Consider the following 12,242-nt stretch of genomic DNA (forward strand, 5'->3'; position numbering starts at 1 on the left):
TTCTGCCCATATTTTTTTAATGTCATTTGTATTGACTCCTTCTTTCTCATTGATGCCTATTAGTCTCTCATTGTTCATCTTTGCATCATCTTGCAAGTGATGAATTATTTTTTCCTCCATTCTAGTTGTTTTTAAGAGATCTTTTCTTACCTTTTCATTAGCTGCACCCGCATCTTCAAGATCTGAAACTCTGTCTTCACTTTTAGTTAAGTGGTTTTGCAAGCTTGTGACTGAGATTTTAAGTTCCTCTATATCACTTTGACTCTGCTTCATGCGATCTATTTCTTTCCTGTATTTCTCATTCAAGGAATCCATCATTTTTCTAACCTCCTTATTTTTTAATCAATGTCTTCTTTAGAAGCAGTTATTAATTCTTTTACTTCAGTGTTTTTTTCAGATTGGGTTTTCTCCCTATGTTTCTGTAGTTTATTCTTTACTTCAGATGCTATGAGTTCCGAGAATTCTTTTCTTATTTGAGAAAATTCTGCTCTGAGTTCCTCTATAACTTTCTTCTGTTGCTTATTTACTTTCGACACTATTAATTCATACATTTCAGCTGAGCTAGTGTTCTCTGCACTTGTTCTGGGTGGGCATTGGTTTTCCTCCATATGTTTCTGCATTTGATTCTTTACTGCAGATGTTATTAATTCAAGGAATTCTTTTTTTATTTTCAATCTGAGTTCCTCTATACCATTCTGCAGCTGTTTCTTTATTTCAGAAGCTATTGATTCATTGCTTTCAGCTATGTGATTCCCAATTTATTCTGTGTTAGTGTCCTCTGCACTTGTTACAGGTGGGCTTGGGTTCTGAGGTTGCATTTTGTTCCTTCTCGTCATTTTGTGCAGCACTGTCTTCTGACCTTTGTTGTAGATCTTTGTTGCAGTTATAACCTTAGCACCTACTGAAGTTCAGGTGCAGATCTACAAAGTTTGGATTTATCCAGCTGTGCCTGGCTTGGGTCTGGCTGCTGTGCTCAGTTCTTTCCTGTTGCTGCCCTTGGGGGTGAACCTGTTGTGCCCCTCTGGCAAGATGTTCTGCTCCTGGACTAGCTGGACGGTTCTGTCCCCTACACTCTCTGCAGGAATTGCAGCTGCAGGGTTTCACCTCAGGCCTGTATGCCAGGCCTGAGCTGAGTCTAGAGGGGACAAGGTGGAGTAGTGGGGAGAGGCAGGTCTCCCACACGCTCACCTGGCCTGTGCTAGGACTGGATCTGGGGGTCCCCAGAACGCAACAGAAATTCTCACTGGTTGGGTGGGGGGGTGCTGCGGAATGTTGGTGGGGGTCCCAAGGGAGTGGAAGAGGGTCCCACCCACAATGAGCCTGGGCTGGGACTGCAGGTCCCGCCTGCACAGGGTATCAGGAAGCTCTCCCACACACTCACCGGACCTGGGCTAGGACTGAATCCATTCATTCACTTTCATTCACTCATTTGGTACAGGGTCTCACTACACAACTCAGACTCATAGTGATCCTCCTGTCTAAGCCTCACCAGTGCTGGGATTACAGGTGTGCACCACAATACCCAGTTTTGGGGTCAGCACAGCATGTGGTACTAGGAATTGAACTCAGATTCTTGTGCTTGCCAGGCAGGTGTTTACACTGCTGATCTATCTCCCCAGCCTGATCATCTTCTCTAGAATCTTGGAACAAATTAAATTTATGAGCTGAGGTACCATTTTAACTGGGCTTAGATGACATCATAAGGGTACAGGATCAAACATTGGATTAATATCCTTAGAGAGAGAGAGAGAGCCAGAGGCAGAGTAGTTTGAGGTCACAGTGAGAAAAAGGACACCACCTACTGGCCAGGAAGAGAGCCCTTACCAGACACCAACCAGCCTGGACCTTATTATTGGACCTTTCAGCTTCCAGAGCTATTAGGTCTGTTAGTCATTTATGCTGACTAGTTTATTGTATCTGGCTACAGAAACCTAAACTGAAGCCATACTTAGTGCTAGAGATACCTAAATTTTTTGTCTGGGATATTTTCTCTCTGATACTTTCTTACCCATGGGAGCTCACTGTTGCCCTATGGATGAGAAGAATCTGTACACTTTTCCCCAGAGTTCCCCTTCCCAGGTTTCCTTTCTTCCTTCCTTCCTTCTTGCCTTTCTTGCTTTATCTCTTCCACTCTCTCTTCCTTTTTCTTCTGTCCTTCTTTCCTGTCTTTTCTTTTTCTTAGAAATTGGATATTCCTTTGCTTGAGGCTGCCCGAGACCCTGATGGAGGCCTCACTGAAGATATAAACATGGATGCACTCGACCTTGCTGAGCTCCGCAGCCCCATCAGTTGGCGGTCCTAGTGGCCCTGGTCCATCTCCTGGACTACAGCCCCAAATTGCATGAATACCTGCCAAGGACTTAACATATTTCCTAGCACATAGAGTGCCTCCATAGCAGTGCTTCATAACAATCTATTATATTATGCTGATTTCAAAATTTATCTGTTTCTACCCCCTTCATCTGTGTTTGCCATAAGTAGAAGCTATTTTAAAACCTGTCATTATTTACCCAAAGGAAAGCTTTTGTGTTTGTGGCATGCCTTTCATACAGCCTATGTTCTTGGAATGCATCCCCCAGAATGGAAAATAACATAGCATTTGCACAAATGCCTATTAAGTCTCCTAAAACAGTGGCAGGTATATCTGTTTGTCACTCAACGTGACAGAGCCACCCTAATGACTGCATCTGCAAAGTGGATGGCTCTCCAATTACAACAAATTGCTACTCTTACATCTGACTACTATTTTAAAGTGAGGATAGAAAGTGAGATCTTAAAAGCAGACTCATGTCTCACTTATTCAAAATTTAAACTTGCATCCCATGTCAAGTTCCACACCAGCACTAAGTTTCTACCTGATTATTATTCTGGAGAGTTTGATTTTTAATTCCATATAGCCAGATATTATAATTTTATGTTTTCTAAGCTTCTCTGAAACCTAGAGGAACTTTCCTTAATATATGGGTGATAGTGTGGCCAGGTCCACTATGGGGTCCCTTCTGATGCAGATTGATGATGGCCATGTGTTATGCTTTCTGTCCATTTGTCCCCCAAAGCCTCATACAGTCATGGGGCAGCTTCTAGTGTCTGTGATTAATTCATAAGCCAATGCTGGGATTATGGGTGTAGTGCTACACCCGCCCTGGGGATGGCCTGAATACTATATAAGGACGGGAGAGGGACTTTCTAGCTGCTGTAGCCACTGCTCCTCCCTTTGTGCTTTGCTGTTTTCCACCACCAGGAACGGCTGCCTGCTGCCATGCGCCACTCTGCCTTGGAGCCAACTGAGTATGGACGGAAACCTACACAAACTGCAAGCTAAACACAGATTTCCTTCCTTAATTTTGGGTGTTGGGTATTTTGTCCCAGAAAGGAGAGAACAGTAACTAGACACCAAGGAACAGGTCCTGCATTTTAGAGCAGGACTTTTTTTTTTTTCTCCGAATGCCTTCAGGGCAGGTTTGGCTGGCTTGAGTTGTGGGGATCGAACCACAGCAACCTGAACCTGACTGCTTTGTTGAAGCAGCCACTTAAAGAACTGAGGTAAGGGGCAGGACCCCTAGAGCAGGACTTTAGAGCCCACCTGAACTCCACACCTTGAATAAAGAATGGTTGTTCATGACCTGCATGGCCCTTCTTTCCTACAGTATGTAAGTGCTTCTGAGCAGTAGCTTCGCCTTTTCAAGCACATTCCTACAGACTGCACTGTGCGTGCACACATGCGTGCACACACACACACACACACACACACACACAATCTTCTTCAGCTGCTGGGACCTGAGACCTGTGCCCACAGTCATTCTCTAGAAGAAGAATACCAATCCACATGCCCTGCACTCCCCACTCCGAAGGGCAGACCATCAACATCACCCAGTCTTCTCAGGGAATGAGAGGAAAATCAGCATTGTCCTGTCTGGTAGATGTAAAAAATGGTTTAAATTTCTGAAGGCCTTTAGACAGTATCCACAAAAACTTTAAAGTGCACACTAATCGACTTTTATGAATAGATCTGATTTACATTTTCCACAAGCAACCAAAGCTAAATGCACAGGATATTTATTGCTGCATTATTTTTAAGGAAAACGTCATTGAGATGGATGATCGCACAAAGCAACACTAGTCATGCAGCGGAGAAGATGAATATTCACCTGCATCATAGCAACAGCCTCCTCACTCATGTAACAGATCCTTACTGAGGGCCTTGTAGGAGCCAGCAGTGCCTGTCACCAGAGTGGCTGCTCTGAGCAAGACCCGCATGACCTCTATTCTCTTGGTGCTTACCTCATAATGCTAGGAAGAGGAGAGGAAGGTGTGTGCAAAGCAGGAGGCAGGACGCACACTCTGGGAGAGGCTACAGATGAATGACAGAAAAGGGCTGTACGGACTGGCTGACTGCAACAATGCTCAGAGCATCGAACACCCAAGGGAAGCCTGGTGCTGAGAAGGGCTCAGCCAGGCCAAGCCCTGGGGAAAGAGGGGTTCACTTACAGAGAAGCACGGCAGCCGCAAAGGCCCCGAGCATGAGAAAGGATCAGGGCAGCCAGAGCACAAAAGCTAGGGTGCTAGAGCCAATCTTGAGGCCAAGAGCTGCAGTAATGCAGCTCTAAACACCAGTAAGTGGATTCCACCCACGACTTCCAAACTGGGTCATCAGCTCAAGGAAAGCTGAGCCTGTGTCAGGGTCCTAGAATTAGCCCTGATGATGCCACCACGGCTGCTGAGTGGGAAGGCCATCCAATGTAGAGTCCAGGTGAGGTCCAACCGCCGCCAGCAAGGGCTCACTAACAAGAAGAGGAATTCTGCATAAAGGGCATGGTCCGCAGATGGATGGGTGCGCTGAAGGCTGGCTAGAGGTCTATCAAACTCTGAGAGATACAGTCTTAGGAGAAGGTGGCAGAGCTTCGTTCCACACTATTGGAGGCCAAAGGTGACGCTCCCAACCTTTAGCCTTCTCTGACCTTTAGAACATCTGAGAGATACATTTTTTCTAAATGTCACCTGTATCAGCAGAAAGTACAGATTGGATAAGCCCTCAATTGGCCTTTATTGGCCTTTCAGTTAAAATCCTCAGAGCCCGAGGCTGAAGTAATTATGATACTTTATGCATGACCTTCCATTTGTATTGCATTATTCTCTCCTCTTAAAACATTGCAATCCTGGGGCACCCATCACCCCCCAGTCTTTGAGCTTTTTCAATGAGGAGGCCTCTGAGCAGGGGAACCCAGAATACACACCCAAAACTTCCCTTTCATCTCCAAATGCCTTGGCCTCTATCTGTCCTGCACTTCTGCTATCAACTGCTGCAAACTGGAGAGGCAGTGGGGACACGGCATGGGATGCCAATAAGAGCTGTAAGCTGGCCCAAGCACAGCCTGCCCAGGCAGGGCAGGGCTGGCTCCACACCTGATCCTTGTGTCCAAGGCTCAGGGGTAAGAATTCCCATGAGACTCCAAAACAGGTCGTGCCATGTTTTGTGGAAATCCTGAATGATCTCTCACTGTGGGCGGAGTCAAAGCAGCCAAATGCCTCATGAAGAACTGATCTGACGTGTCCCTCCCCAGCCTGACATTTCTGTCTCCTCTGCTCCACTCCCACCATGATGGGCCTGCAGCAGGGCCAGTCAGGATGATGGCATTGCCTTCCTTCCATCAGAATCAGAATGATAAATGAGACCTGGAGGACAGCCACCAAGACACCATAGGTCTGCGCCTACTGCCTGTCCTTCCTCACCACACTAACTCATGGCCACACATGTGGAGGAACCGCTGCTGGGCCTAGGCATTCAGAGTTGTCCTGAGGATCCACAACACAGGTACATGTGCTCTCCAGTCTACAGTGCCACTTCCAACATCAAAATGATACCAGATGTTACGTGATTAGCATAGCCTACTGGGCATGACACAGGACTCTATGAAAAATGCAGTCCTGCTTTAATTTAGCCTTCACACAGAACTATGTGACATGTACCTTTTCTTTAAAAGAGAGACACAGACACAGAGAAAGAGATACAGAGACAGAGAGAGATAGAGACAGAGAGACCATTGATGCACATCAAAGCATCCCTATGTCCAACTTGCCTTGAAAACCCAGAGTATGATGTTGCCCTGACCTTGGTCCAGGCAATTCCTGGCTGCAGAGGGAACAACTCTCCTTGCTTGCATTTCTCATCTGGGGACTCCTGGAGTTCCCATCCTGAGATCACCAGGCCTTCTCCCATCTGTGTGGATTGGCTGTGGAGCTGCAGCCCATCTGATGTGACCTGAACAGGCAGGGAGAGTTCCTGGAGAAGAAGACAGTGAGGAGGAGTTGTTCCGTCTACTGAAATGTAGTTGGTTTATTTTTTAAGACATCCATCAGGTATAGGTCATTTTTCGCCAGTCAGAATATGGATATTTTGGCTTTGTATGGATTCTTGTGTGGAATGAGAAATTTAATTGCTCCAATTCACTTAAAGTCAACTGCTATCCATGAATGAAAATTATAAATGGCTATAACACCATGCTTACGTGGTACATGGTCATTTTCTTTTGTTTGTATTTATGTTTTCTCACTTTCAAGATCTCTTGCCAAACTTTCAGCATAGAGTAAATTGTGCTTTGATCTCATGAACGCACTTTCAAAGGTCACTGTGCGTAAGGCCCGGTTCTATAGAAAGGTGCTGAGGCACCATGACAGAAGTCGGCAGGTGGTCCCTGAGCTGAACAGGCTCACGAGCCAAGGGCGGGGACAGAGACTGAACGATGAGTGACCTCCATAAGAAACCCCATCATGCCACCGCCTTAGGGTCCTGTGGCCCAGTTCTGGAACCAAAGGCTCCTCTGGATTGAGGGACCTCAAGTGAAGCTAAGGGGGAATGTGACCGTCCGTGGGTAATGAGAATCCCAGGGAAGAGGGCCAGGCCTCACCTCTTATTTGAAAAAGATACAGAAAACAATCTTATTATGTGGCTGCTACAACTTGGATGTGAAGCGGCCCCCAAAGGCTGGAGCTTACCCCAAGCTTGGCACTACTGGGAGGTGGGGGAACCTTTAAGAGGCAACACACAGAGGAGGTCATGTAGGTCACTGGGAGGAGGGCCTCAGGGGCCTCAGGGGCCTCTGGTCCTCTTTCTCTGCTCTCCAAGTGCTGTGTAAGGTGAGCAGCTCCTTCCATTGGGTTCTCCACTATGAAGTGCTGCTCTGTCACAGGCCCAAAGCAGCAGAGTCAGGACCATGGACAGAAACTCTGGGGCCAGGAACAAAAGTAAACCTTTCTGCTTTTAAATTGTGTTGGGTATTTTGTTAGAGTAACAGAAAGCTGACTAGCACACAAGGTTCTGGAATCTATTAAAATCTAATAAAGGTTTTGCAAACATGTGATCCCAAAGATACTGATGGTGTCTGGAGGCTAATACTTACACAAGAGGCCTTTTATGGGCTTCAGCCTTGGTGAAACACCTGCTTTCTACCTTCCTTCTCTCCTTCATCCTGATGTGCTCTGGACACGTAAGTTGTGCAAACTCAGACTAAGTCATTTTGGCCAAATATATGTCATTTCAACAGTGCAGACCCAAATGAGAACCTAAGAGAAAACATTATCATTAAATTAGAACTGCAGCCCCTCTCGCTGGAATGGGGAGGCCACCAAGCACACTGCTGTGGAACATTTGCCCATGATTGATTCACAGGTAAATCAAAAGGAGCTGAGTCCTCCTCTCCATTATAACCTGCAGGGTGGGAGGGAAATAAATACTGATCAGATTACCACTTTCCATTACGCGACTGTCACATTATTCAGCTCAGCCTGCCGGCTTAGGGGCCCCCCTTACAATCAGTGACTGGTGAATCATTTCTGTGAGCAGCTGCTGAAAACTGTGGCCAAGGTCCCATTTCGTGGCCAAGATGCTGTTTCGTGGCAGGCATGAGCACTTTTCAGATTTTGCCGGCGGCTCATGTAAAGGACCAAATTCAACATCGGAATGAAGAGGATTTTCTCCCCCCCCCCTTTTCCAAATATAAAGATGCGATCACATACAGAGTTTCTCCAGCTGGGAACTCAATTTTCCACCCATGCTGCATAATTTTAGCCTTAAGCTGACAAAGAAGGACTCACTCCGTACCGTGCTCCTGTCTACTGCCCAAACACTAGCAGGGGGTCTTCTCCACCTCAGAGGGTGGGTGCTTGGAGAGGCAGCATTTCACACCTTGGAAGGGTCATGGTGATGGCCCTCTGAGGAGTAAAGAAGAGGAACTCAGAAGAAGGAAAGTTCAGGAGCAAACCACAAAGCGCCCTCAGGCTGCCTGAGGACTGCAGGTACGAAGCAACAGTGGTCCTCTTGGGACCTTTGCTGGTGGCCTGAGTTGCACGATCCTTAGAAGGCTTTTCAGATTCTCCACAGTTCCATGTGCGGTTGCTAAATTAGAGGGGAAGGAAGAGACACCCGTCGCTCATAGAGCTTCTGCAGTTGCTCTGAAGAGCTGCAGATCTGGGAACTAATGCCTAGTTCCTCAGGAACATTGGAATAACAGTGTACACACACACACACACACACACACACACACACACACACACACACTGGGTCATGCAGGCCTGCTCTGGTCCTCCCTCCCTCCCTCCCTCCCTCCCTCCAGTTCCCCATCGCTGGCCCCCAGCCCCCACTGCAGGCTCTGCACCACCACCACAGCACCTGAGTCAGATGTTTCATCCACAGTCCAAGTGGAAACAGACAGTTGCTTCATTTCCTGCCACCGTGAGTGTCCTCACACCCGCTGTGCCCTGTCTAGACCTTTCTTCAAGTGTCTGGGTGGCTTGTGCTTCCTCTCCTGTGGTATCTGCTTATAATTCTCCAAACTTACAATCTGATCTGTGACCCTGTGTGTTCCTCAAATTCAAAGAAAGCAGGGACGTTTCAGAGTGACTGTGGTCACTCTGAGCCATTCTGCCATCATGATCCTCAAACTTGAATGTGGATCCCAACCCTCTGGAAATACTCCCAAAGCAGAGGTTCTGGGTCTCTCTTCTGGAGTCCCCGCTGCAGTAGGTGCGGGATGGGATGCGTGTTCACTCTCCTAGTAAGTTCACTAAGATTCTGATGCTGCGTATTGGCACCCTTCAGACCTGAGAAATATGGCTTAAGTACATCTGGCACATAGTAGGTGCTCAGTGATTATCAATTACCTGGATGCACAGTGTGGCACAATGTATGCCTGAAGGCCGTGGTGTCTCCTGCTCACAGGAGGAGGCTCTCAAGAGACAGCAGTTCTCTCGCAGACCTATTCTCACCCAGCATCTCTCTCTTTAGACCTGAGTGCAGGACACACAAAACACCTGAGAATAGCAGCTGAGAAGAGGGAGGATTTCTCCTAGCTCACAGTTTAAGGCTTTCACCCCATGGGCAGCTACAAGGCAGAAACACCAGGTAGGAAGGGAAATGTGGGCGAAAGCTACCCACCTCATAGAGGCCAGGAAGCAGAAGGAGGGGAGAGCCAGAGAATCAGGCACAGAATGGAGTCCTCAAAGCCACTCTGTGACCTGTCCCTTCAGCTAGGTTCCACCTCCTGTTCCACCTCCTGTTTCCATTCTCCTGCAATAAATGCCTCAAGGGTGAGCTCACTGCCAAGCTGATCTGCAGATGAATTTAAATCTTCATCTTCCACCAGTCCATCCCCTGAGCACACGAGAATTTGGGGGACAGCTGAAGTCCAGACCATAACCCTGGGGAAGCCTCCCCCACAAAGGCACCTGTCATCTCAGCAAGAACAAATTACCCTCCTACGAAGCGGCCACTGTGTTTGGTCCTTTTATACCAAAGGCTTCCAGACTGCACTGAAGGCAGGATGTGTCTCTGTCCTCATAATAATGAAAAGCAGGGCACATCCCAAGTACCCGACAACAGGGGAAAGCCGAGTAAATGATAGCGTAGCCATATGTGGAATATCTTGTGACCATAAAAATTATGTTTACACAGATTGTTTTAATAGTTGCAGTAAAATGGCTTTTATATAATACCATAAAGAATAAAGCCAGAATGGTATTCTTCATGGAAGCTGGCTTCAGCTGGGTCAGCGCGGCCGAGCTCCCCCTGCAGGCTCACATGCGGCAGCAGCACGGAGAAGCAGCCGGTGCCCAGGAGCGTGCGTATGCTGCGGGCTTGGCTGCTTTATAGCTCAAGGATGGCTTCTGGCTGAGGCAGGGCACAGTGACCCACAGTTGGCAAGCACAAGTAAGGGGTATGTAAGCCTCCAGGATATAAGAATAGAAGATAAGATGAGGAGAGGGGTATGGGGAGCATGTGGTCATTAAATAACAGGTGGAGAACAGCCAAACTTAAGAGCTGACCACTGAGCCAAAGAGGAATTTTTTATGAAAGAATGTGTTGCCTTGCAAAACGAACGTCTAGTTCTAAGACTCAGATGTGGATGAAGGCATGGTACAGTCCCAGAAAAGCATAGGGGACAGCATGGCGGCCCCAGGCTCATGATGGAAAGCAGGGGTGGGGGAGGTGGAGGCAGGACAGGCATGGTTGTAGGGGACCCAGCTCTCATGACACCGACATCAGCACCTCAGCTTTTGCTTGAGATGACATGGGAGCCACTGGGGGCAGTGAGCGGAGGAAAGGCACATAGTGACCCAGCTGCCATTCCCAAAGCACCACCAGGCTGTGTGGTAGCTCCAAGGATAACAAAGATTGAAAAGAGACGCAAGTGAAGGACACTAGGTCCACCGGGCAGCAAAGCAGGACAGGTGAGGCGCTGCATTTGCTCCTGTCGCTGCTGTAACAAGCCACCACCAACACAGCAGCTTTAAATAACATGGATTTACTCTCTTGCAGCTCTGGAGGTCAGAATTCCCAGAGTCTTAAAGTGTTGACAGGGTTGATCCTCTTCTCTCCGGGGGCTCCGTGGTGGAAAAGCTTCCCTCACTTTTTGCAGTGCCAAGCGCTGCCTGGTCCTCTGCTGTGGTACTCTTCACACCAGCAAAGCGGTGGGCATTGGCCACCTCCCTTGTGTTCTCCTCCTCCCTGCCCCTCCTCCCTTCCCTCTCTGTTCCCCCTCGCTTCCCTCTTCCCTTCCCCAGTCCCTTCCTCGCTCCCTTCCCCCTCTTTTCTCCTCCCTTCCCTCATCCCATGCCTCCTCCCATCCCCCCTCCCTTCCCCCTTCCTCCCTCCCTTCCTCCTCCCTTCCCTCCTCCCTTTTCTCTTCCCTTCTCTCATCCTTTCCCTCCTCCCTTCTCTCATCCCTTCCCTCCTCCCTTCCCTCGTCTCTGAAGCTCCTCCTATCAAGCCACCTCTGATTTGGGCCTCCCTCCTCCCTACTACAAAGACCCTGTGCTCACAGTGGGGCCATCCAAATGACCCACATCATTTCCCCACCTCAGAACCCTCCATCACATCTGCGAAGTCCCGTTTCTCCTGGTGGCCATGTAGTCACAGGCTCTGACGGGCGCAGACGTGCATGGCACTGTTCACCAAGCCACCAGCATGCCCAAAATCAAGACATATTTTGAAGGTGAAGCCAAAGGATTTCCTGACTTTGTAGGTGGGATGCAGGAAGAAAGATCTTAATTGATTTCTCATTGCTAGCACAAAACACCCAACAGTCACCCTGAAATAAGGAGTTTGTTTGGGTTCACATGTCCAGTCCTTGGCTTGCAGGCTCCAAGGAAGAAAGACCGTAGTGGAAGGGTCAGGAGGGGAGCTGTTCGTGCCCTGAGGCCCAGAAGCAGAGCGCAGAAAGGAGAAGGGAGGGAAGTTACGCCTCCAGGCCACGCTTCCAGCGCCTTCCTCCTCTCACCATACCCAGCCGCCCTCCCGTCAGCAGACAGCTATGGACCCCAAGATCCAATCACCGTCCCAAGCTCTGCCTATGACCACATGAGGACTTTAGGGGACATTCTTGAGCTGAAACAAAACAGAAAACAATGATTTTCAGGAGACCTGGCGGCTTATGGGGGAGGTGAAGATCTAAGAGATGTCAGAGTGGGGAGTGGAGCTGCACCTTTCTGAGAAACCTCAGGACCACGGACAGCGTCCGGGGCTGTGGGGGCTTTGGCAGCTTCCAGGAAGTGTGTGGTCCCTGTGTCCCAACAACGGACGCCTTCCTGAGGGACAGTGCTGGCTCCTCCTGGCGACTCCACAGGCAGAAGGCCCGATGCTTCCCAGAGCGAGAACAAGAGCACAGCGGCTGAGAGAGGAAACAGCTGGCTTGTAGGCTCGGGTGAGAAGACGCGCTGAGGTTTTCACAGGGAAAAAGAGTTTTGAAAGT

Source organism: Octodon degus, unplaced genomic scaffold, assembly GCF_000260255.1.
Source record: "Octodon degus isolate 3935 unplaced genomic scaffold, OctDeg1.0 scaffold00076, whole genome shotgun sequence".
Taxonomy (NCBI): Eukaryota; Metazoa; Chordata; class Mammalia; order Rodentia; family Octodontidae; genus Octodon; species Octodon degus.